This window comes from Eumetopias jubatus, unplaced genomic scaffold (genome assembly GCF_037043125.1).
Source record: "Eumetopias jubatus isolate StellerSeaLion01/CBP00866 unplaced genomic scaffold, mEumJub1_p1.0 scaffold_32, whole genome shotgun sequence".
Classification (NCBI taxonomy): Eukaryota; Metazoa; Chordata; class Mammalia; order Carnivora; family Otariidae; genus Eumetopias; species Eumetopias jubatus.
This window is the reverse complement of record NW_028274838.1, coordinates 1,541,148-1,568,565: the sequence shown is the minus strand read 5'-3', so window position 1 is coordinate 1,568,565 and position 27,418 is coordinate 1,541,148. Positions and strand designations below refer to the sequence as shown.

The 27,418-nt window shown below is 45.0% G+C and overlaps 1 pseudogene; it reads right to left on the bottom strand.

The window, feature by feature from the left end:
* Positions 1 to 2,094: 2,094 nt before the first annotated feature.
* On the bottom strand, positions 2,095 to 5,287 carry LOC148161972 (putative NBPF family member NBPF5 pseudogene; annotated as a pseudogene).
* Positions 5,288 to 27,418: the final 22,131 nt, after the last annotated feature.

Sequence of the window (27,418 nt, the reverse complement as noted above, 5' to 3'; positions counted from 1 at the left end):
CCCTGACCCACCTGATGTCTGTGTCTCCACATCCATTATGTCCTGATTTAAAGCAAAGTGTGTCTGTAACGCCCGTGTATAGAGATGACCTTCCTCAGTGTAGACAAGGTGTGCAGAGCAAACAACATGGACACTACCTGGGGGACCACGTGACGTTTCATCCCCTTGGGTGTGGGAGCATTCACAGGCGAAATCCAGAGCAGAGCCGAATTCCTGTTCATCTAATGGGAATTCGCCAGCACTGTAGGACTGGTCGTTGTCACACTCTTCTTGCAGAGTTGAAGGAGTCAAAACAAACTCATCCACTGTGTCCTGTAGGGCTTCCTTCTTTTCAACTTGCTGCTGCTCCATGCTGTGCCGGGTAGGACAGGAATGACAAGAGATCAAACCAGGAGGATCAGACACTGTGGCTTCCTAGCTGGTTGGATGGGAGTTATATGGAGTGGTCACAAGAGGCACAGGGCACCGGCTGGAGAGGGAACAAGCACACCAACCTATAAGAGGCAGAGTGTGGCTGCCCGGGGCTGGGAGAGCAGGAGCTGATCCTCAGAGCACTGGCCACAGAAGCACTGACTAGGAATGAGACTCCACCCTCCCAGCAGGATGCGGTCACAACAAGAAGCACAGTGGAGACCAGACCAGGGGCAACCACCACGGGCCTGAGTCAGGATGATTTTTACATAGATTGGTCAATTACTTACAGCTCTGGAGTACCTGCAGACTGCAGAAATGTGTGCCTTCTAGGCACTTTGTCATTAATAGTGTCACATGACACCCCAAGTTTTTGGAGTTTGGTTAGGTACTTCTCTTGGTTTTAATTTTGCTAGTTGTCTGTTTACCAATTCCTTGGTGAGTTACCTTCCTACCAAGGACCTTAGAGAACTGTGTAGGAAGTAGATATGCATCTCCTCCCGGTGTCCATTTACAGGAAAGAATGGGTATTTTTGTCCCCACGGGGAATCCTAAGGCTGGTGAATTCATCTCGGTCTTACAACACCACAGAGACAACAGGCAACCAAGCCAAAACGGCCATCCTTTGGGGACCATCTGCAGTTTTGCTTAACCTTGCATCTGACATCTGTCACTCTCTTGACCTCACTTACTTTACTTTCTGAGACCCTGTCCATTTTGACCCACACATTATTGGTTCCAGAATTTTCATTGTCACCTGGGAGTGAGGGTTCCTTGTTCTTCTTCATCCTCCTCATCCTCATAATTTTCTGCAAATAAATTCAGAAATGTCCCATCAGCTATTTCCCACATCACCACTATAAACACAGCGGCTTCTATGTCCCTGGAGACCTAAGGGTCTATGAATGACTAGGTATTCTACTGAGTTTAGGGCACTGTCTTTAAGAACTGCTGTGGCATGGATTTCTGATGCGTCAGGCAGTGTGTCTCTGATTCTGAGGATCAGCATCACTGAACCTGGGCAACACGTTCTACCGGCTCTTGTTGTCCATATCAGGGAATGCTTGTCAGCTTCATTTCTGCACCGTGTCTTGCAGAGTGCCACAGGTCCCACCATAGCCACAGACTCTCTGTGGGTTCACAGCTCTCACATAGAGCCGCCTCCTTGCCCTCACGACAGGACAACCACCCTGTCCCACATCCCTCCACCGGGGACTTCAAGGGCCCCCACGTGGGCTTCAGTGTTATCAAGGGGACATCCGTCTATGAAAAGCGGTCCCGTCTAAACAGCACTCCCACCTCCAAGTCCTACTGCATCAAGGACCTCATCCAACTCCACACAGTCAGGAGCATTATTTTTTCCTGACATGCATTCATGAATTTTCCCTATCTGATCACTACAGTATCAACAGGTTATTTGATATACTTTCCAGATGAGGAGACAGATATGGAGAAAGTAAAACTCACTTTCTCACCCACAATTAATACAGACCACGCTGACTCTGGGAACCTCCCACTTAGTGCAGGGATCCTTGCACACTAACAAGCATCCTCCTGTCACATTTTGCTCTCTGGCTCAAAGACTGGTGGAGGCTGCCTCCCGCTCCAAAGGCTGCATTCCCTCAGGGAGGAAGCAGACACGTGGAGCACTATTACCTCCACACTGTGCATTTCTGCTCTCTGTTACCACCTTCCACTCCTGGTTCTCTCATGGCCCCACTTGCTATGGGGAATCCAGGAGGGCTGCTGCACACGGCGTGAGGCCAGGCGGGGAGTCTCTTGTGAGCCCAGGGCCTTGGCGCAGCTCCGGGCATCAGGGCCGGTGGCCGCCTTACCTGGGCTGAGCTTTCGGGCAAGGCACTTGGCCAGCCTGCGCCCCTCAGCCAGTTGCTCTTGGAAGCCCTGCCCTTGGGAATGCTCAGGGTCATCATGGGTGAGGAGGTCCTCGAGGAGGTTATTGAGCAGTTGGGAAACGTCTTTCCCTTTCCGTAACTTCTGATACAAACGGGTCAGCTCTTTAGCCTGGTCTTTAATGAGGGTATGACATAGCCTAAGGCAGGGCAGAGAGAAAATTTTAAAATGCAAAGAGTTGAACAACAGACAATAAGATCTTTCGTGATGATTTCTGGCAGAATTTCCCCAAAGGAGCCGTGAACCCTGCACATCCCTTACACCTTTTCCTTCTGTAAACAGAGCCAGGGGTTCTCCTAAGCACACGCCAGAGAGATGTCCCTTCAGCTGCTAACTTCGGGGACACCCGTTTCCCTGGAAAACTACACACAGCGCGGCGTGCAGTGAAAGGACACAGCGCCAGACGCAGAAGCATGTCCAGTAGAGCTGGTGTGAACTGGTGAGCTCAGGAGAATGGCAGGCTCAAGCTGTGGTCAGCCAGGTCATGACTCTGTGAAAGGTAAGTGAGGTGGTGATCTCGCAACACTGTGAATGTGCTAAAAGCCACGAATTGTTCCCTTGAACTTGGGGACTTTGATATTTTTTTCCAGAGAGAGAGCGAGACTTTGAGTCATTGGAGTCCATCATTTACCAATCACTGTTGTCTTAGTTGTTTTAGAAATATTTGGGTCACGTGCCTGCCATGACGTTTCTGCCCTTTCCTGGCCCAGACTTGTTGCTGCCCCAAGTCAAAGATGCCCACAGCGTCCCTGCAGCCTCCCACATGGAGCCTTCCTTACCTGAGCTTCTCAGCCACCGTGTCTGCCTGCTTCCCCTTCTCAAACTGCACCTTCTCTCCCAGCACGGATTCGATGAGGTCGGTGGACTCTTCACACTCTGAGAAACAGAGACGCCTGCCTCAGGGGAAAGCTGGACATGCTGCTGTGCTCGCTGCCTTCAAGGGACGAGGCAGGGTCCATCCTAGGACAACTGGAACCCCGGCCACCTGGCTCTGCGCTGGGAGCTCCACATCACATTCTTCAGCCTCCCAACTACAGGGCAGTCGATTACTCCCTGTTTCAGAGCCCAGGAAAGAACAGCCCCAAGGCACAGAGAGGAACTGGACATGGTGATGAACTGGTATTTGGTAGAGTCAGAATTTGGGTTCCCCTGATCATGGTCACTCTAGCAAGCCTTGGAGACTCCTAAGTGAAACACTAAGCAGGGACATGACATAAGGCCCCCAGGGCTACTGGACTGATGGGTCCCCTGAGCTGGGATTTCTATACTGAGCAAGTATCTCAAAGGTAAAAATTCATCCGGTTACACTTGTGGAAACCACAATGCATAAAACCAGAAGCACCGGAGAGGAATATGGCCCAATCCTAATACAGTTTGTGTTATGAGAAGCAGTAGAATGATGAACAGAGTTACACAGTTCCAGGTTCTGCTCTTAGAGCGTTACAAGAAATTACTCAGTATTCATTCTGACTCAGAGAAGTAGGTCCCACAACACTAACAGGTTAACAAGGAGGAAACTGAGGCACAGGACGTTGGGCACCATGGATTTAGCCCAGGCTGACTGACCTACAACCCATGCTTTTCTCCCCTGTGCTGTGTTACCGCCACCCCACGCCCTCAGGTGATATCTGTTTGCATCATCTTCACAACTGGTTTCCCACACTTATGTGATGATTTTCAGGAAAGTTGTAAACAAAACTGCTTGTCCTTCCCTGAAAGTTCATCATCTCTTCCCTTTCGTAAAAAGCATGCCTCAGTTTTTTTTTTCTCTGCGTCATTCGTTTTTAATTACACCTCCCCTTGTTCTATTGAAAGCAAATTGTGAGAAAATGACAAAAATGCGGGCTGAGAGTTGTCAGGATTCCTTCCTATCGCTCGGCTGTGCACGTGCCCCGTTCTCATGACTCCTTCTGCCAGCGCAGGCCCCTCCTAATGAACAGGCAGCTGAGCTCCCCATTTCAGGCTGACTGTGGGGGAAGGCCTGCCCCACACCCTGGCTTGGCTGGTTCCCGGGGCTGTGGTCTCCCCCACTCACCCTCCTTCTCACTAGGCCACATGTCTCCTGGCCCAGGCCTGGACCTGCTGGCCATCCTGCACGTCTGAAGGTCCCCAGCTCAGGGAGAGACCGTGATGTTCCCTGAAACACCCTCACCCTTGCCAGTGGGTATCAAATGGCCTCCGTGGACTCAGGAAGCAGAGGCTCTGCACCGGTTCCCTCTCACAAGGGAAGTCACTGTGTGGATGGCGTCACTCACAGATACCACAGTTTTAGGGGGAAAGGAGACCTTCTTTCCACTTTCCACTTACTACTTCCATCTCCTTGAAAGCAGGTAGTGTCACCTGCTACCCTCCCTCTCGCCCCCGGGTGTGCCATCAGGATGTTTCCCCAGTGTAACTAACTTGGTGCTTTACCAATGGGACCTCAGAGAAGCGGGACCTGAGAGAGTTCCTTAGTCCCTGACACTTAGGCCTGCAGGCATGCAGGATCTGATACAGCACAGAGACCATCCTGAGAGGACCAGGCGTTTCTGTGTCCGCACCAGGAAGCAGGAACTGGATGTTAACTCTAACCCCACCTGACATGTCACTGTTAACCTCTTTGTCTTCAGTTTTCCCATCCTCAGCAAACTGAGGATAAAATACCCACTTCTACATTTCCCGGATTGTGGTCAGAATGAAATTTATGTGACATTGGAAGAGAGAAGACAGCATCTGGAGAGGTTTTTAGTTTCTCAGAAGGAATACAGACAGACATGTCTTTGGTGGCCATGATCTTGTAGGACTTACTGTATTTCTGCAGCTGCTTGGCCAGGGAGTAGGCAGTACATTCGGATATAAGGAATTTCTCCTTGAGGTCTCGGAAGTCCTGCTTGCTTTTTTCCAGCTGGGATTGAAGCTCCTGGTTGATTTCCAGGAGGCTGATTTCTGCCCCTGGATCAGACAGAGGGCCAAGAGGTGCTGCCATGGTGACGTGTGGCCGAGGAGGTAGAGCTGGGGACTGAGGAGAAGAAACCCAAACACAGGATGGTTAAAAACCAGTGAAATCAAGTAGGTTTCATCAGGACTGAGGGGTGAGGATACAGGAAGTCTTTACTTACTGTTGGGAACAATTTGAACAACACCCCACAGCACCTGAGATTCAGGAACCACAAAACCAAGGTTCAAGATGCCACAGCTGAGAGCTGAAGGCACTGCCCCTAGCTCACACTCCAAACGGAATGACAGAGGGAGCACTCAGAATGCCAGGTAACGGTCTGCACTTGAAATAACAGAGTTGGAACGTCCGAGATGACATGGAACCTGGGGAGCTGCTGCCTTCCAGTTGCCAAGGCCGTGCTGATACACAAGACTGCCCGGTCCCCCCGAAGGTCCCCACTGATGGGAACCACCCCTCACTGGCCACTCTCAGTTGCTGTCTACCCTTGTGCTGATACCACAGTTCCCATCTCTTTCTAAAAACTTATCTCAGCATAGTTCTGATTGTTCATTCTTGTGTGTGTATAAATCACCAAGGCAGAAATAGTTTCCCAAGTAGTTTACTGTTTTGTTCATCTTCATTTATTTGAGAGAGAGAATGGGGGGTGGGTAGAGGGAGAGAGTGGGACAAGGCGCTCAATCTGACCATCCGTGAGATCATGACCCTAGCCTAAACCAAGAGTCAGATGCTCAACCAACTGAACTGCTCAGGCACCCCTCCCAACGGGTTTTCTTAGGGCTGTCATGAACTCATCCCACTTGCCTTTAAGGGCAAACAGATCTTAAGGCTTTTATAATAAGGGATAGATTCCAATGTCTTAGACTGTCATGATGTTCTTCCCTGTGTCTTTTAGTGTTTTATTTTTTCCTCTGTGCGTTAAAAACACAAGAGAAGCATGCTAGCACTTTCGTTATCTTTGTTTCCTTTGTATTTGACAAGCTTTTAAATTTATTTGGATCTTCCTCCATTTACAATATGTAGTAAAGGAAACTTTCTTTACAGCAAAACACACACACACACACACACACACACACACCCCAAAACACAGGGGAAAAACCAAAGTTAATTTATGCAATTGATTATGAAACTGTTTTCTATTCTAACTCTCTCAGTATTCTTCTTCCTGCATCTATGTGTTATGTAGTCTTCTTTTCCCCTTATGTTCACATATATTTTCAATTTTCTTAGCTATATACCTAGGAGTGGAATTGCTAGATCATATGTAACCCTATATTTAACTTTTTCAGAAACTACCAAACTCTTTTTCAAAGGAAAGCAACTACACCATTTGACATTCCCACCAGGAAGGTGTAAGAATTCCATTTCTCTACAATCTTCCCAACGCATACATTATCTTTTTTTTTTTTTTAAGTCATACTAGTGGGGGGAAGAGGGATCACACTGTGCTTTAGATTTGTATTTTCCTAATGACTAATGTTATTGAGCACCTTTTCAAGTATTTGTTGTTAGATTGGTCTTATCCTTTAGAGAGAGTTGACTCAAACTCTTCTTCCCATTTTTTTAATTGGCTGTCTTTTACTGCTTAGTTGTATCGTTTTTTTTTTAATTTATTCTAGATAGCAGACCTCCATCAGATATACAATTTGCAAATTTCTCCCATTCCATGCATTGTCTTTTCACTTCCTTGATAGTGTCCTCTGAAACAAAAAGCTTGTAATTTTGATGAAATCCAGCTTATCTATTTATTCTTGGAGTTGCTTGTCCATTAAAGAAACTGGCTTCTAGCCCCAAATCGTGAAGATTTCTAACTACATATTCCTTAAAACATGGCTTTTGAATGAGAACTTTCCTGGGTTGTAGTGGGGGTGGACATTATTTAATAATGGCTCTGTGTGTTGATTGATATTTCTCTCAATTGATATTCATGTGCCTGTTTTCTCTCCTATGGAGCATGCCATGACCTATACCAGAGATTTTGGAAATGATATCTATCAATATTCCAGCTTTGATTCAGGGGAGAGTCCTGCTTATAGAGTTGAGCTGGTCTGAACCTCACCCACAGTTTCACAAATTGCTCAGGGCTTTTAGAGGTAAGTAGTTGATTATCTTTCTGAGGAACACTTGTCCAGGAGTCCAGATCTTTCTAGGTCTAGAATGGACTTTCTCAGACCCCTCCAGACCAAGAAGACTGCAGGAGTTGGACCTAGTCAAGACTTTCATCTCCGGTCTTAATGGAAAGTAGACATGCTTCAGGGTATTGGGAAAGTTGTTCAATACAAATTCGTTCCTCTCCAATTTTCTATTATATATATGATTTCTCTCTAGAAAAGGTGAAATTTTAGAACAACTTGTCTATTCCTTGCCAATTGTCTGTCTGTGCTTTTAAAGATGTATAAAGGAGAATTCAAGGTCAATACATTCTTAGCAAAAAGTACAGTTCATGTAAACTTCCGGGTGATCGTAAAGAATCCAATGAACTATCTTATTATTAAGATGCTATCATTTTCCTGATGAGAAAAGAAAAAAAAAAAAAAAACAAGAACTCAAGAAGATTACAAACCTCCCCAAGGCCACATATCTAGTGAAGAGAGGAGGGTGCATTAGAAACCATTTCTGGGGGCACCATCCAACTCTTGATCTCAGTTCAGGTCTTCATCTTAGGGTTGCGAATCGGAGCCCTGTGTCGGGGTCCACTAAAAAAAAAAGAAAAGAAAAAGAAAGAAACCAATCTCGCAGATATCCTATTGGGTTTTCATATGCTTATTAATCATTTGGATATCTTCTTTTGGGATGGGCTTTTTAAAATATTTCTGCTCATTAATACACTAGGTTGTTTCTCATTTTCTTTGTGATTTATAAGATTTCTTGACATATTTTGGATGAGTGTTTAGTCACATACATACATTGAAAATAATCATTTCTGGGCTGTAGATGGCCTTTGCATTTTAAAGAATGGATGCCAGGATCATGACGTGAGCTGAAAGCAGACGCTTAACCGACTAAGCCACCCAGGCGTCCCTTCATATACATTTTAAAATTGGTTTGTCATTTTCTTCACAAATATCTACAGCAATATTTACCAAAATAATGTTACTTTGTTATCCTAACAGAACTGAGTCTTGCAATCAATGAACATGCTACCTATTTCTCTGTTTACTAGTCTTCTTCAATTTCTCACAGCAGTAGTTTTTAGGGGTCTTGGGTCTGCTTCATTTTTATATATTCATAAGCATTTAATAATTTTGGATGCTAATCTCTATTGCGTTTTACTGAATTTCATTTTCTCACTACTAATTGTCCCTGCAGAGAGGTACAATAGATTGTGAAATCAACTTACTTAAGGTATAATTTGGGTACAATAGACTGCATGGCTTTAAAGCATACAGTTATTTTTTTAAAATAATTTTTTATTGTTATGTTAATCACCATACATTACATCATTAGTTTTTGATGTAGTGTTCCATGATTCACTGTTTGTGCATAACACCCAGTGCTCCATGCAGAATGTGTCCTCTTTAATACCCTTCACCAGGCTAACCCATCCCCCACCCTCTCCCCTCTAGAACCCTCAGTTTGTTTTTCAGAGTCCATCCTCTCTAATGGTTCGTCTCCCCCTCCAACTTACTCCCCTTCATTCTTCCCCTCCTGCTATCTTCTTTTTTTTTTTCTTAACATATATTGCATTAATTTTTTCAGAAGTATAGATCCGTGATTCATCAGTCTTGTACAATTCACAGCGCTCACCATAGCACATACCCTCCCCAATGTCTATCACCCAGCCATCCAATGCCTCCCACCCCCCACCACTCCAGCAACCCTCAGTTTTTTTCCTGAGATTAAGAATTCCTCATATCAGTGAGGTCATATGAAACTTCTGTTACAGTCAAGATACAGGGCATTTCCACTACCTCACAACTTCCCTTGTGCCCCTTTGCGGTCCATCACTGCCTCCAGCCTCACACCCAGGGAACCAACGATACTAGAGATCATTGCAGTTTTAACAACTTCATATAACTGGAAATACATATATATATCCTCTTTTATATCTGCTTTCTATCATACAGTGCAGTGCAATGATTTTAAAATTTATCCATATTCCAGGGCACCTGCGTGGCTCTGTCAGTTAAGCGTCTGCCTTCAGCTCAGGTCTTAATCTCAGCGTCTTGGGATCAAGCCCCGTGTGGGGTTCTCTGCTCCCCACGGAGCCTGCTTCCCCCCCTCTGTCTGCCACCCCCCCACTTGTGCTCTCTCACTCTATCAAATAAAGAAATAAAATCTTGAAAAAAATAAATTCATCCATATTCCTACATGCACCAATACTTCATGACATTTTTATTGCTGGGTAGGATTTCAAGTGTTTCGTCTCTGTTTATACATTCATCTGTCACTGGACTTTTGTGTCACTTCCAGTTTGGGGCAGTCATAATTGGGGCATAATAATAAAGCTATTACACACATTCATATGCTGATAATTCTGTAGACATATTGTGTAAATACCTAGGAATGGAATGACTATCCATAGGATTTGTATTTGTTTAATCTTATAAGTAACTGGAAGTCAGCTTTTCAAAGTGGTTGTACTATTTTTCATTCCCACAGCTATATGAGACATCCAGGTGTTTTATGTGAGATTTCAGACTTTCTGACTTTAGCCATACCAACAGATATGCAATGATACCTCATTGCAGTACTGACTTTTTACCCTCATGACCAATGCATTGTGCATCTTTTCATGTGCTAATGAACCATTCCCATATCTTGTTTCCTGAAGTTTCTATTCAAATCTTTTGACCAATTATTGTATTGTGTTCATTATCTTATCAGACTATATGATATCTAATTCTAGAGAATGGTCCTTTGTAGGACATAAACATACTTCTATACTGTGGCTTCCCTTTATGTTCTCTTAAGGTTGTCTTTCTTCGAGAGTTACATATAGAAAGATAAAGATAGATCAATTCATTTTCATATCCAAAGAAATAATTCATTGCCTACTTTAAGCTTGCAAAAACATACGGTTGAACTTTTTGGAAAATATAAAATCATTTATTGAATGTCAGGGTATGAAATTTTTTGTTTTTGTAATTTAAACTGTTTCCACGGGCATATTGAGATATAATTTCCAAGCAAGAAAGTGTATATAATTAAAGTCTAAAGTTTAGTCCGTTTGAACATATATATGCATCACCCACACAGTGGATATATCTATCACCCCAGAAAGTTTCCTTGTGCTCCGGCCAAGTCCTCCCTCACATTCCCACCTCAGGAAACCACTGATTGGCTTTCAGTTACAATAGAATTATTTCCATTTCCTAAGGTGTTATATTTTGAAATCATATGCTATGGACATTATTTTGCTTTGATGTTTTTTTTGCTCAGAAAAATTATCTGAGCAAAAAATAAAATCTTTACCAATTTTGTTATGTATGTGAAGAGATTACTCTGCTAAACCAAGTAGTATTCCTTGGACTGGATATGCCACAACTTCTTTTGGTCATTTACCTGTGAATGGATTAGAATGGCAATTAAAAATAGAGTTTCTATCAATAGATTTTTATGAATATATCACTCTTTTTTTTCATTTGAATGGAATGGTGGTGGCCTATGCCAGGGGGTTTGGTAGAGAGGTTTAATATTTTGAAGCAGGTCGCCGCTGTTGGGGTGCTTGGGTTGCTGAGTCGGTGAAGTGTCTGACATTGATTTTGGCTCAGGTCATGATCTCCTTGGTGATGAGATGAAGCCCCAAATAGGGCTCCATGCTCAGTGGGGAATCCCCTTGAGATTCTCTCCCTCTGCCCCTCCCTCTGCCCCTCACCCCACTCACTTTCACTCCCTCTCACACAAAGAAATCAATCTTGAATAGAAAAAAAAAGATTTCCAAACTATTTCCTAGAGGAGTTGTAGAACTTAACATTCCTCTCAGCAGTGTATGAGAATTTCAGCTCCTACACATCTTTGCCAATACTTGGAATGGAAATTCTTTTCATTTTTGCCATTTTAATTGGCAGATAGTGTTTTAAGTTTGCATTTTGCTAATGACTAATGGTGTAGATCTTGTCATGTTCTTACATGCCTTCCATATATGTTCTCGGCTGAACTGTCTACAAAGCTTTTACCCAAATTATTTTCTTATTTTCTTATTTGAAAGAGAGAGAGAGAGAGCAAGAGCGGGGGTGTGGGGTGGGGTGGGGAGGGCAGAGAGAGGAGAAACACACTCCCCTGTCAGTGGGGAGACTGACAGAGGGGGGCAGGGCTAGATCCCAGGTCCCTGAGATAAAGACCTGAGCCAAAGGCAGCTGCTTCACCAACTGAGCCACCCAGGTACTTTTCTTTTACCCATTTTTAAATTGGATTGTTTGCCTTCTTACTATTGTCTTTGGAGAGTTCTTTCAGTGTTCTATTAGGAGACCTTCATTAGATATGAAATTTATCAATATTTTCTCCCTATGTGTGACTTGACTTTTCATCCTCTCACCAATGTCTTGTGAAGAACAAAAGTTTTAAATTTTAACTAAGTCCAATGTATCCATTTGTTCTTTCATCAATCACAATTTTGGTGTCATATCTAAGAGATCATTGTCCCAGGGCTCCTGGGTGGCTCATTCTGTTGAGTGTCTGCCCTCGATTCAGTTCAGGATCCCAGAGTCCTGGGATCTAGCCCACCATCGGGCTCCTTGCTCAGCGGGGACCCTGCCTCTCCCTCTCCCTCTGCAGCTCCCTTGCTTGTGCTCTCTCTCTGTCAAATAAATAAATAAATCTATCCCTCAGTATTTCATGCTTCATGCTATTATAAATGATATCACTTTTCACATTTCAGTTAGGGATTGCGATCACATAAAGCACAGTTGAGTTTTATATATTGGTGTTATATCTTGATACAATCAAATGCATTTCAGATTCAAGCTAGATCTGGCAGTGACCATATCTTTGGAGATTTAGGTATTTGCCGGGTGAGAAGGACATTTCTCAGCAGCCGAAGAAAAAGGAATAACCCAACCCATATCAAGTCCTGTGGCTGGGCAGATTGTACAGGGTCTAATGGAACAATGCATGTGAAATGTTGTGTATGTTCAGTAATAAACTTTCCTTGAGAGTCACCATTCAGTTGGTAAGGCTGCCAGTTTAGCTTGTGTTTAGCTGCAATACCACAGTGGCAAAATTTAGAGGCCAATGTTCTCTCTTGTTATGTAATTTAGTCTTCAATCATCTATTCCCATCATGATGTACTGCCAGAAGATTTAGATCGCTGTGCAATGAAATATCCATCGAATACCATGAATTGTGCCCCAGTCTGATCCGTCTTATTTCTATGTGATCTATTATAAAGTGACACCGACAGCATTTAAACAACTAATAGTGGCAGACTGAGGGAGTTTGGTTGTCTGACTCAGTTGCCTTAGGAGACAATGGCTCCGACTCCAAATCGGAAGTAGGTGTCCACTCCCATCAGTCTGTAAGCCTCGGGTCCTGATTCTGCAACAGAATCTGTAGTCCTTTGTGTCAGCTTCATACCCCCAACAGAGAGGAAATGATCTTTGGTTTAAGTAAAGATTGGTGTGTGTAGCATATTTATGTTAACTCTTTAGGCACTGAACTTAACATCCTGTCAGGTAAAGCTCGCACAGCTGTGTGACTCACAAGGTCACATTCCCAGTGGCTCAGGTGACATGTCTCAAAGAAACCAAAGCATCCACTCAGTATTAGGTGTCTCTCCTAAAGTTCACTCTTGAAGGGCAAAAATGTGGCTCACAAACAGCTTGAAATGTGTTTGATATATGTTTGTCTAATGGTTTTTTAAAGTCCAATTACCCAAATGACTTTCAGGACGGTTTGTTGTTTTTGTTTTTCCCAATGCTCTGCCTTTTTGACAGGACCCACGAGTCAATATACACATAGATTTATTCCAATTTGTTTATAATGAACCAATCATTGTGTACATGACATATAATTCTATACATTCCTTCTTTTACCTGTTTACTTTCAGATGTTGAGATGATGGGAGGTTACTTGCTTCTTCCACTGACATCCTGAATTACAATTCTGCTCTCTGTTTAAAAAAACAAAAAAGGCTGCTTTACCTTGTTATTCATCAAAGTCATCATAGGAGGTGTTTAAATCTGCATTTGGGGGGGCATCATTCCTTTTGAAAGATTTTATTTATTTTGGAGATAGTAAGTGTGAGCTGGGAGAACAGAGAGGAGGGAAAGGTAGAAAGAAACTAAGTAGACCCTGTGCTGAGCATGGAGCCGAATATGGGTCTTGACCCCACTACCACGACATCATGACCCGAGCTAAAACCAAGAGTCAGACCCTTAAGTGCCCGAGCCACTCACGCACCCTTGGTGTTTCTAAGAATAGAAAAGTCATTTTTCGCTCAAGCAAATAGAGGGTAATCTGTGAAGAATGATTGCAGATCATGGACTAACTATTTAGTGTCCAATGAATCCAAAATTTTGCTAGACATGTTTTCCCAAGATTGTGTAAAGTTACTATGAGCCAGCTCACCGGCAACTTCCAAAGCCCCAAACCTTTTTCTCCAAGACCTAGGGCATACTGTCACAAACTCAACCCAGCCCCTTCTTGAACCACATTTCAAGTGATCAGTTTTCTTGCATGACCCAACAGGCAGAGCAACTTTCCAGCTTGTTATGGGCATTAAGGGTGTCCCGTTTCTGTTACCAATGGAAGTAAGTGGTTTGCTTCGTTATTTGGCATCTAGAGCCATGATTAGGGTGAAGTTTGTCTCCCCAGAAGTCATTAGGTGCTATTAAATGCAGTAACTTTCCTCCCACTACACTACACTTGACCCCACTCATGTATAATATTCCCTAAAACTTCACTTTCTGAGTAGATCGTTACTCTTTTTATTCAAGGCCCACCCAGGCAGCATTATTAAGATTATTATTAAAATCATGTGGCTTCAGATGCAAGGGTCCCCTACCCTGGCCCTTCCTGACCTTAGGGCACAACTATCTGCAGTAAGAATGGACAACTCCAACCCTTATCCAAACATCACTGATCCCTCTCAGTACACACTTTCTTGGAGGACACCTACAGTGTGGGTAGCTCCAAGTCGGAGCTAGGTGTCTGGGCTCATGGTCACATCCTCCTCCTCTTGGAACCGGTGCTTCCCAGCAGTATAAACCACCACAATCCATCTTCTGGGGCTCCTCGGCAGATGCACAGGTTCACCATGGACGAAGTTACTCTTCCAACCTCTTTGCCTAGCTCAGGCTGCTCCTTGCAGAGTTGGATGCTGCTGTATACATTCCTCAGTTTCCCTGGATTTTTCTGAAATCAACTTGTCCTTATTTTTACCTCCTTTGGCAACCACCTGCTCCACCATTGTCTTGTCCTTCCTAGGGTTATTCTCATCCTCCAAACCTGCTGATTTTCTATCTTCCATCTGCTCCCTCCGTTCTCCGTTTTCAGTGTGGGCTCAGCTCAGGATCCTGCAGGAGACACACAGGGAAGGGACCAAGTCAGGTCTCAGCTGCAGTCCCCAGGGCTGCTTAACAGGCACCTCAGACCCTCCTGCACTCACAGAAACTGAGCAGGAAGGCACTTTGGAGAATTTGAATAACAACCTCACCATACAGGAGAGGAAGCTGAGGCCCAGAGACGTGAAGAGATTTTCCCAAACACCTTCAACACCTAGTGGCAACGGTGCCCCCACACAGGCCTTGGCTGCAAGCTTCCCTGTGGAGGCTCCGGAACACACCCTCGAGAACCCCACATTTGAAATTCAGGGAACACTAAAATTAAAAGCTCAGCTTAAAAATAAAAAATTCATTTTCAGGAGACTTTGGATCAAATTTTGGTATCTCCACTGTTAAAAACAAGGCCTTTCTGGGGTGCCTGGGTGACTCAGTCATAAAGCCTCTGCCTTTGGTTCAGGTCAGGATCCGCAGGGTCCTGGGATCGAGTCCTGGATCGGGCTCCTGCTTGGCAGGAAGCCTGTTTCTCCCTCTCCCACTCCCCCTGCTTGTGTTTCCTCTCTCGCTGTGTCTCTCTTGGTCAAATAAATAAATAAAATCTTAAAAAAAAAAGGCCTTTCTGGGGACCAATCTTTTCTCCCAATTATATAATTCTGTTAGTTATATTAGCTTTTCCATCACTGGCTCAGGGATTAGGATCACAGAACACAAAAGTGTTAAATAATACTTACCATAGTCACAAATAAAAGGCACTTCAATGATTATCTATAAAATATCTGACTCCTGTGCTAAAGTTCTTTTTCCTGAGAGCTGGCACTGGGTCTGCCTGCTCACCCCATGTCCCCCGTGCCTCCGAGAGCCTGCCAGGTGAAACATTCAGTAAATACTTGTCAAGCAGATAGATAACAGTTACCAGCAATAACGAGATTTTACTGATCTCCAGTCCCAACCATCTTTCCATTCAAACCCAATCCCGGTTCTGGGCTGAAGCAATAGAAGCACAGCCTTCAGAAAAGCAGTCCAAGATGCCAATAGCAGCTTCACCACATGTCCCATATGCTTTTGTGGATCATTTAATTATCTCTTTGAGCATATTTATCTCGTGTATGATAGAGAATGTAGAATATAACTTCGAGAAGGCAGCATGGACCACTGGAATGTTAGACGGGAAATGGGGTATCATGCAGCAGACAGGGGTCCCGTCCCTGGGCACCAGCTGCAGAGCTAAAGAACACCTCCATCAGAGTCACTGTGTGCCTCTTAGAATGCCCTGGGGATAAGGCCCCCAAATCTGCATTTCTGACAAAAGCTCCAAGGAGATTCTCATGTATGGAAAAAGCCCGTTTTAAACAAAGAGCCGAGGATGGAGACTCTGAAAGACCCAGTGCTCACACCCTTCACCCAAACTGGCTTTCAGTGGAGAATGGGGACATTTCTGGGAAGGGATCCTACTTGATCTGTGTCCTGCTTCCGTGATTTCGGTTTTTAGGCCCTCCGTTTGCCTGTAGGTTTCCTCCTCTGCTCTAATTGCTGGGGAATGTCAGCCCTCATGGGGGTCATTTCTTTATGAAGACCTCTGTCATTTATTCTCCTCCTGGACAAGGGACAGCGGAGATCAGGTCTGGGGTTCCACAGTTCTAGCATTCCTCCTAAGCCACCTGGCTGAGCTGAAAGCATCATGACAGATCGAAATGAGGTCAGAGAAGAGATTCCCAGAGGAGTGAGATGCTGAGGGCAGGCCCTCTTCGGAGAGAGAACCACTACAAGGTCACTATCAGACCTGTTCAGGTGGGGGACGACTTACTGACCCATTCCGTGAGCAGAGAACCCACCCTCGTCATTCCAAACTCCTGAGCCAAAGGACTGCAAGATAACACATGTTGGTTGCTTTAAACCACTGCTTTTCTAATTGTTAATATGCATCAATAGAGAACTAGTTCAGATGCTTATCTCTACTTCCCCGGGTTTTTAATGTTTAGAAACATGTATGCTAATCTCTACCAAGGAAAAAATTTTGAGACTGCACTGGGAGGGCGGGTAGGCGGGTGGGGGCGGAGCCACGTCCAGAAGTAGAATAGTGGAGGCAGTGGAAGCTCTGGCAGCTCAGGACTGAGAGCAAGTCAGAATTACCCTGATGCTTCAGAGGCTCTTCAGTTTCTCCTCTCTCATTCAGTCTGCAGTCTCAGTTCATTTGAGGAGCAACACTGGTGTTACCGCGGTGGCATTTAATAAAGAACTTGGTCCTGTACAGAAACTCATCATGGACAAGATTAGAGAATACAGAACTAAGCTACAGGCATCTGCAGGACCCATTGATACTGGCCCAGAGCACCAGCAAGACCTAGGGAGGGAGCTTCTGAAGCTTAAATACACATATGGTAAAACAGACATGAATACGTTCCCAGAATTCACATTTGAAAATCCTAAATTTGAAGTCATCGAGAAGCCCCAGTCCTGGAAAACCCATGTAAAATTTATTTGGAAATTTCACCTAGATTAGTTGTACAACTGGATCAGAATAAACAGTTCTCAACTGTCAAATGTTCTTTTGAATTCTGATTCCAAATAAATTATTTGGTGATGTTGGATGTAGAAAAAAAAAACACAAAAACCCAATAACCACAGTAAACCTCTGTTCCTCACCTTCACGTGATGTTTGTTAGCCCTTGTCACATGAAGGATGCCGTGAAGGGCATTTCCTATCTACAATAGGTTCTTTCTAACACCCTCTTCCTGAGACCATGAGGTGTGTTCTTTCTGGCCGCAAGGAAAAAAAAACCCAACTTACTTCATGGGAGGTGTGTTCCTATTGATTTAGCTTAAGGGAATTACCGTCAGCTAAGGTTATGCTAGGTCTCAGGGTTCAATTTTTCACTCATGTGTGGTGGCGGATTTCCCAAAAATGACGTACTTTTTCAAGGTAAGATTGCCCCCTGTACTTCATCTTTTCTTATCCCTGCTGTCTTCCTAACTATGGGAAATTGTATAAAACAAAATAGTGATATAAAACAATATACACAACATACACAAAACAATAGTGTATAAAACAAAAACAAGATAGACAGGGTTTGGGATTTAAGAAGAGCTGTTGGGGCACCTGGGTGCCTTAGTCGGTTAAGCATCTTCCTTCAGCTCAGGTCATGATCCCAGAGTCCTGGGATCCAGCCCCACATTGGGTTCCCTGCTCGGTAGGAAGCCTGCTTCTTCCCCACCCTCTGCTGCTCCCCCTGCTTGTGTTCTCTCTCTGTGTCTCTGTCAAATAAGTAAGTAAAATCTTAAAAAAGATAATGAGAGCTGTTATAATCCTGAACTTCTGGGGAATTGATGACAAGGACCCCAGGGTAGCAGGGAACAATGGCTTTGGGCTTTTGGAGTTGCAAATGGGCATGTGTCAAAGAACAATACATGGTTTTGGGAGATACCTTAGCAACAATTTTGGCCATAATGGCCACAAAATCCATCATCCACCAGTCACTCTGTACACAGGTTATCCAGGTTTAATTTTGGCGAATGGCAACTATTTCAAGAAAGACCAGATAATTGCATAAGAGCACATCCAACAAATATGGGGATGATGTAAAAGGTTGCATTGCCAAATCAGGCCCCACTAATCATAAGTCTTACCCAGGATCAAGTTTTACTCACATTTTCAAAGGGAAATTGTGAGGTACCAGCAAAGCAACTGAGACCACTAACACTAACTGCAAGAACCGAATTCCCACATGAGGACATGCTCTGACCCAGGCAAAACATACATGGTCTCTAAATGTTGTGTGAGGTTACCACACAAAGTGGAACTCTTTGGGTTGATTTCCCATGGCTATGCTTACATAGCTGATGTGACTTTTTCTAGCGAATAAGGCCATATTAATCCACAGATTCTTAGTTTGTTTCCCTAAATAGTTCTATACACACCAAATCACCCTCCTGAAAGCATGCCAGGGACGGGCCTTCCCAACATTCACCACCATTTGGGTGTTCACCAACAGATTCCTCACGAGATGTTTACAAGGAAAATTGACCAGGACACTTTCTTCCCTCCCTCCTTCCCCCTTTCTTTTTTGTCTGTCTTTCTTTTTCTTTCTTTCTCTCTCTTTCTTTACGTTCTTTCTTTTCTTTCTTTCTTTCTTTCTTTCCTTCCTTCCTTCCTTCTTTCTTTTCTTTCTTTCTTTTTCTTTCTTTCTTTCCTTCCTTCCTTCCTTCCTTCCTTTCCTTCCTTCCTTCCTTCTTTTTCTTTCTTTCTTCTTCCTTCCTTTCTTTCTTTTCCTTCTTTCCTTCTTTTTTTTTCCTTCCTTTCTTCTTTCTTTCTTTCTTATTTCCAGGCCAGATCCACTGAAGGGAAATGACCAAATGAAAGAACACAGTTTCCCTTCTTTTCCACACATTGTTTAGGTGGAGCTTGTAAATCAGCAAGAATCCAATAATTTCCCTAGGAAAATATATGCAGGGAAGGACAAGTTCCTCCATTACCCTTCAAGGTCTTCCAGCTTAACTAAGAATTAAGTTTACCTGAGATATTGAATATGCATGAAGAACTGATATTGAAATTCAGAACTTTAAAGAAATAGAAAGTATTAAGGCAGACATTTTTTATACATTTTAGACAAGGAGACAATACATTTCCGAGGGACGTTTGGGAGCTCTAATTTGGAGTGAGTCCTATGCAGAATTCAGACCCTCTGCTTTAAAGGCCTTGGTGAGAAGGATGTCTTTTTACTTCTTAGTACAGGGGGTGCCTTTTTCATAGGGGAGATGGGTTTCCTGCTTTCAGGGAGACAGAGGAGGGTTTGAGGTCCTTGCACCAGTTGCTATTCAAATAGCTACAATTCAAAATAATCAATATGCCATTGTGGTACATATTGGGCAATCTGACCTTGGCCCCTATGGGTACCATGGTTTCTCTTAGCCTTGCTCATTACTCAGTACCTCTTTCAGAGAGAAAACTAAACATATTATTCTTAGAAATACCAAGGGGCATCCAGGTGGCTACGTCGGATAAGCATCTGACTCTTGATTTTGGCTCAGGTCATGATCTCAGGGTCGTGGGAACCCCACGTTTGGGCTCTATGCTCAATGCAGAATCTCCTTGGGATTCTTTCTCCCTCTCCCTCTGCCCGTAATCCCTGCTCTAAATAAATAAATAAATAAATAAATAAATAAATAAATAAAATCTTTAAAAAAAAATAAAAAATAAATACCATGATCTTACCTGAAACTAATGTAACGCTGTATGTTAAGTATTCCAGAAATTTTTTAAAATTATTTTAAGGGTCACCTGGGTGGCTCAATTGGTTAAGTGTCAGTCTTTGGCTCAGGTCAGGATCCCAGGGTCCTGGGATAAGCCCCATGTCCAGCTCCCTGCTCAGGGGTGAGTCGGCTTCTCTCTCTCTCTCCCCCTCCCTCCACCACTCTGCTCTCCCAATCGCTCTCTCTCAAAGAAGTAAATAAAATAGTTTTTAAAAAGCAATATAATGGTCCTCTCTGGAATCAATGCACTGATAATTATGCTTTCTTTTTGCTGACTCCCAGTCCCCCCATTTCTCTTTATTACCTGTCTGACCTACGTCCTTCCCCCAGTGATAGAGCCCTCTCAGGTGCACTGCTTAACCTGGAGGTGGGGCCAAAGAGAAGTGCACACATGGCTAGAATGGGCTGCCTTCAGAGTCAGTCATAACGAAACTACAGGCAGTTAGAAACGAGCCTAAAGTACCATTAGGAATAAGCACTGTGATATTTAGTGGTATGGATTTTAGGTTTGCTATTGATATCAACTTCCTTGTACAAATATGGTTAGAATCAAACATGACAGCAGGGCATCAGACAAAATGAAAGAAAACTGTGTCAAGTGTGAAGGTACTAAGTTACCAAAGTTACTCTCAGTTGTAAATTGCTTTGTCCCTCAGCCCCTCATTTCCACCTGCAGAACCTAGAAGACGTTCAACAGAGTCTCCACTTGCCATCAGATTCAATCTGGGGACACAATAATTTAAACTGTTAACCCAAACTTTCCATTTTTTCCTAATGTGTGTTGAATACCAGGTATTTCGATTGCCCATTCTCATTTTCAGTGAGGCCGCAGTGAGGACAGAGACTAATGTGGTGCATCCAGGTACTATTCTGTGTTTTGGTCTACTCTGTACTCCGTGTATCAACTTTTGTCTGCCAGTGGACCTCTGGCCAAACACGGGAAACCCAACAAATACTAAAAGTATAGAATCTCTGGGTTGATCTGAGGAAATATCAAGCAACTTTTAGGATTCTCTAAGGCGCAGAATGGCTCTTGACCTGCAAGTACTACTAAGGGAGCTGCCCCATCCTTTCCTTAGGGGGAGTAATTCCAGATTCCTGACGCATGCACCTGTATATTTTTTATTTATTATTATTATTTTTTTTAATTTCAGCTAGGCTCCATGACCAACGTGGAGCTCTAATGCATGACCTTGAGATGAAGAGTTGCACGCTCTACCAACTGAGGCAGCATGGGTCCCCCGAGCACCTTTGATGCAGGCACACACCATGATTTTCATGTTGGAAAAAATAGGGCAAACTCTGGGAAATGTCTTCAATCTGCTCCACTCCTTCTGGGTATGTTTCCTGAGTTCCAATTGTGTGGGAGTCCTCTTTCCCACCCACCCACAGAAGACCCTCTCGGATCCCAACCCAGATCCCCTGGGATCCCTGGGGTCCTTTCTGTGTTAGCCTCTCCTGCTCTCAGTGTGTTTGTGCTTCTAAAGACACCTGTGAGCAGGACTGCCCTGGGGCTCCAGGAGCTACTTTTTACCCCTTCCCAGAGAACGGGGAGTACAAGCCATATATGACTCCAGCCCCATGTATCTCCCCTCCCCAAAGGCACTCAGCCTTTCACTAACAGGTGCAGCAGGGTCAAATCTCCATTCCTGGCCCAGGGGAGACTAACTCTGAAACAAAGGTGTCCCCCAGGCTCTCCTGTACCTGTCAGGACAAAGCTCCCCCACTGCCATTGCAGGAAATCACACCTTACACAGCAATGAACTCAAAATGGTCACAGATCTAAGTATAAGAGCCAAAACTATTGTGCAAGAGGACTACATGGGAGAAAATGGTCAGGAATTCACAGTAAGCAAAGAGTTCTAAGTCACTACGGCAAGAGCACGATACGTAAGAGAAAATTGAAGATGGAGAAGTTTTTTGCATCAAACTTTGCCACTGAGAAAAGGAACAGAGAAGCCACTGATTAGGAGGAAATATTTGTGGATTAAATACCCAGTGAGGACTCACATTCACGAGAGACAAGAGGACTTTGAACTCACTCAATGGGCCGAAGCAACACACTCGTTTAAGCCAGTATAAGAGTTGAATACACATGTACCAAAGGAGACACATAAAAAGGTAATCAAGGTTATTAGTAATATGTTATTAGTGCTCAAGGAAATGCAAGGACAACCACGTACCATTTTACATCAACTAGTGCGCTTCTGTTCCAAAGACGATACCAAGTGTTGCTGAGGATGTGGAGAAACTGGACCCTCCTATATTGCTGGTGGCAACGTAAAATATAAGAGCCCCTGCGGAAGCCACTTTGAGAGTTCTTAAGAGTTCAGCACAAGCTTGCCATAGGACCCAGCCATTCCACAACTAGGAATCTATCTGAGAGAAGTAAAAGCATATGTCTGCTAAAGTCTCGCTCAGAAATGTTCCAGGCAGCGTTATTGAAGGTGACCTTCGCACATCAGTGGGTCCTGGGACCCCCAGGCAAACACTGCCTGGTGAGGGGCCACATCCTGGAGTCTCAGCAGGTGGTGGCTCAGAGCCTGGTTTCTGACCTCCCAGCTGGACTCAGGGATTCAGTGCCTGTGCCTTCAGCCTCAGGCCCCGGCAGTTCCCCTGGAATCCCCCAGGTGGCAGACTACTTAAGGGAACAGACCTTCAGGTTGCCCAAGGACACCAGGGGGAAGCAGGCAAAGACAGGGGCAGTAGCTGGCTGGAGATACCTAGAGGAAGTCAGGGCTGCAGGACCCACGGAAGCCGCTGGCAAGATCTGGATGGATCTTAAGTAGGTTTGGTCCCCTGGGTGGGCTCTAGCCACGAACCTTTAGGTTAACATCCAAAGGTTCCCTTTGATGCTCCCTCCTGCACTGGCACTGAGGCTCCCCCCAGTCCCCCCGCTCAGCATAGGGAAAAGAGCCTGTGCTGCTATTCACCTTCTTCTGAGTCTAAATGGAACACTTTGGGCTGGGTTTAGGGGAATCTGCCCTTTTCTGGCCCTCTATGTAGGGCCAGCTCCTGGGTGCTGAACCATTCCTGCGGGGGCCTAGAAGAGGCACTCTGGTCCTTCACATTGGAGCTGGGCTTGCAAAGAAGGGTTCCTGCTAATCCATATTTCCCTGGCCCTGGCTGAGCATCCTGGTCCAAGATCAGGGGCTGCAGTGACCTAAAATAGGGAACCTCCTATATGTCACTGCTCCTCTCTGGGAAAGTCCAAAGAAGGCCCATGGTAGTGGTGGGGGGAGGGGAGGGCATAGAAACCTACACTCTGTCAAAACATCGTCCACAGTGAAGATTTTAAAAAAATGTTAGAGGACAGATCTCATATTATGTAGTCGGTGGTGCAGTAACAGCTCTGCGTGGTGACAGAGGGTAGCTACACTAGTAGTCAGCCTAACATAATTTATAGAGTCGTCCAATCCCTGTGTTGCCAGGTGAAACTGATGCCACACGGGAATCCGTTATGAATCAATGTTTAAAAGACCTGAAGGTGAGGGGAAAACTTACTCTCCTAGTTCTCCTTGCTCAGCTCAGGCTGCTCCTTGCAGAGTTGGATGCTGCTGTATGCATTCCTCAGGTTCCCCTGAGTTTTCTGGACTCAACTTGTCCTTAATCTTACCTCCTTTGGCAATCACCTGCTCCACCATTGCCTTGTCCTTCCTTGGGTTATGCTCATCCTCCAAATCTGCTGATTTTCTGTCTCCCAAATGCTCCCTCTGTTCTCTGTTTTCAGTGTGGTCTCAGATCAGGCTCCTGAAAAGGACACACAGTGAAGGGACCAAGTCAGGTCTCAGCTGCAGTCCCTAGGGCTGCTTAAAAGGCACCGCAGACCCACATGCACTCACAGAAACTGAGCAGGAAGGGACCGTGGAGGATTTGAATAACAACCTTATCTTACACATGAGGAAAGTGAGGCCCAGAGAGAAGAAGAGATTTTCCCAAACTCCTTCAACAGTTGATGGCAGTACGGCCGCCACACAGGCCTTGGCTGCGAGCTTCCCTGTCGAGGATCCTAACATATCCTCCGGGAACCCACATCTGAATGTCAGGGGACAGTGGTCAATCCGTATTCCCACTGTTCAAACAACAATGTCCAGAAGGACTTTTCCTGGGAATACTCTTGTTCACAATTGTACAGTCCCACTTGTATACTCAGTTGGTTTACACTCCTGGTTGAACTTCAGTCCACTCTCAAGATGGGAGAGCAGACAGGCCCCGGGGTGGAGCTGCACCGGGGTTAGGGGTGTCTTTTCTTTTTATGTCTCATAGATTATGGGTCACAGCCAGGGTGGTCTCCAACTGAAGATGTTTCCAATCATCTAAGGGACTCAGCCTACTGGTTGATAGGGGGAGATTTGGGCCCTAACAAAGGTCTTCCTGGAACTGTCAAGGCCATCTTCCCCTACTGGGGGATGGAAACCGCAATGTAAATATATTATAAGGAAGCCATACGTTATTGTAGGACACACGCTGGAAAGGAGAGCACATGCTCTGTCCCTGCTGGTCTGGATCTGACAGTCCAGCAGGTGGGAAACCACGAAAGCACTGTGTACCACCCTCCTTGCCTCCAGCTCAGATCTAGCTGCCTACTCTACCAATTTAACACCTGGGACAACCCATGCAGGAACAATTCCTTTTGACCCATTTTGAAATGGGAAATGGAGCCACAGGAAATTCAAGATACTTAGTCCAAGTCTCAGTTTCCCACTCAGGTTTGCAGCTACAGCTTGGGAGACCAGAGGGCTCTCTTTCCTTGTTCTCTGTTTTAGGGATTTCCAGGGACAAAGAACAATCCCAGCCTCCGATGCCCTGAACTGCTCTGGCACTCCCAGCCGGACTGTTTTGTTTCCATGATTGAAATAAATAATCTTACATGTAGAATATCAACCTCAGACAAGATTGCTTTGAGACCTTGATGAAATGAGACAAAACAAGGCTACTCACAATACTGTTCAGACCGACATTCAAACATCGACCTCCCTCCCTAAGGAAACGCCTATGACTTCTTTACCACAATCACAGAATTGTCAGTGCTGCCAGTGTTCAATATAGAACAAACCCTGCCTCTTCCCATCCTTTCCCACATCTCACAACTAAAGCCCGTATCCTATAAGCGATCCTCTCACTGAGACCTTGGCGTGTGTTCTTTTTGGCTGTGAGGAATAAAAAAGCCAATTCCTTTAAACTGGCTTAGAGGAATTGACACCAACTTTCCAGGAACGAACAGGTGTAAAAACCCATTCTCAGGAAGAAAGGTCATATTGTCTATGAGATACCTAGGCTCTGAAACTCCAGAACTTGTTTTTATCCTAAAAAAAGAAAGAAAAAGAAAAGACTCTTTCTACCAACCCCCTTAGTAACTAACATGAACTTTAGGTTTTCAGGCAGGATCTTCCCACCTCTGATTTAAACTAGGGATTGCTGGGGCACCTGGGAGGCTCAGCCGGTTGAGCGTCTGCTTTGGCTCAGGTCATGATTCCAAAGTCCGGGAATCGAGCCCCACATCGGGCTCCCTGCTCAGCGAGGAGTCTCCTTCTCCCTGTGTCTCCCACCATGCTCTCCTGCTTGCTCTCTCACTCTCTCTCAAATAATTAAATAAAATATTTAAAAAAATAAACAAAAATAAACTAGATATTGCTCTTGATCTCGGGATTGTGAGTTCGAGCCTCACATTGCATGTAGAGATTCCTTAAAAATAAAATCCCTGAAACATTTAAAACATATGGGGCACCTGGGTGGCTCAGTTGGTGAAGCCTTCAACTCTTGGTTTTGGCTCAGGTCATGATCTCAGGGTCCTGAAATTGAACCCCAGGCTCAGTGCAGAGTCCTCTTCAGATTCTCCCCCTTTGCCTCCCCCTCTGCCCCTCCACACCGTTTATAGGCTTGCAGGGGCGTGCTCTCTCGAAAGGAAAGAAAGAAAGAAAGAAGGAAGGAAGGAAGGAAGGAAGGAAGGAAGGAAGGAAGGAAGGAAGGAAGGAAGGAAGGAAGAAAGAAAGAAAGAAAACTTTTAAAGCTTAAAAAACAAAAATAAAATAGATACTGAGGATAAGTCAGCGAAGAAGCTAGCTAAAAAAGAATGTTTCGCACAGTATAGCTTAGTAAGGCCTCGGATCACTTATAACCCAGTATTCCCAGCTGGGCTGGAACCTCCAACCTTCAGTTCACAGGGGAGCGAGCTCTCTGATTACCCAGCCAGAGGCGAGCGCGGGTCCTCTCTGGGGCTCTCTAGCCCTAAGCTGCCACTCTGGACTCTTCGGCCTTGTCTAACTGCATCGGCTCAGAACACATTGAGCCCGAAAATCATGTCACGGTATCCACAACGATGTGGTGTCACTGAATCGGAATCTTGTGTTGCCGACAAAATGACAGGAGTCTCGCATGCCACATTCAGAAGGAAATGCTACATTTCTTGTCATGGAACATGTCATCACCCCCCCCAAACACACACACACTTAAATGTTAGCCTTTGGGAATGTATTTCTTTGGAATCTGTGGCAAAGGACGAGCTCCCAGTTTTGGTGCCCGGCAGTCTCCGCCAAATGCATCCAGGACTTGGCCGGCTCTGTCAGGTCTCCTTTCACATCGGTGCCTGGCCCTGCCCTCCCTCGCTCTTCCCACGACCCTGTGGGGTGTTGATCCCCACGCCTTCCCGCTGCTGAGCGGGACACTCGCCTAACATCTCTTGCTCCGCTCGAAATCCTGTTCCGCACATCTGGCCTTACCAGACACACCTTTTGGGTCTAGCTTCTCCTTTTGTTCTCTTACAGTTTTGGCTCTGATTTCCAGTACAGATCCTTCGCATGATTCTGCGAATCTATTTATTGTTGTTCTTAGTCCTACGATGTTAGTTTTCATTTTCAAGAGCTATTTTGCTACACTGCTCTCCCAACCAGGCCTGAGAACCCACAGGAGGCCTAAACCCAGGGGGCGTGGACATCACTTCCTGTCTGGTCACAGGCTGGCCATTGGCCAGGAGGGTAGGGTGGGTAGGGAAAGACATGGCGGGGCGTGGATCAGAGGGCACGTGACAAGGAAGGGCCCCGCGCAACAGGCGTGTCTTCTGTAGAAAAAGCAGGGATAGTGGCTCCTGTTTAGGCATCTGTTGCTCACGCGCTCTGGGCCCTACTACTCGAGGACTGGCTCCTGATTTGATCACAAGTCCTACGGAGATGGACTGGAGGAGTGTGTGTGTGAGTGTGTGTGTGTGCGTCTGTGTGTGCACGTGCACGTGCGCGTTCTAGAAACACTGAATGTGTAGTGTAAAGCTTACAAGGCTCCAGGGCAGCCCAGGCTAGATTTCTGCATATGCTACCGTGAGTATTCAAAATGGCCATGTTTTTTCAAGGTAAGATGACTCTGTTGCACTTCATATTTTCTTGTTCAGTCCTCTCCACATGTTATCAAAGGTAGGGTAGGAACATGTTTGGTATAAAGGCTGCTGAATATTTAGCCCACCAAGGTCCTAAGTCTTACCTAG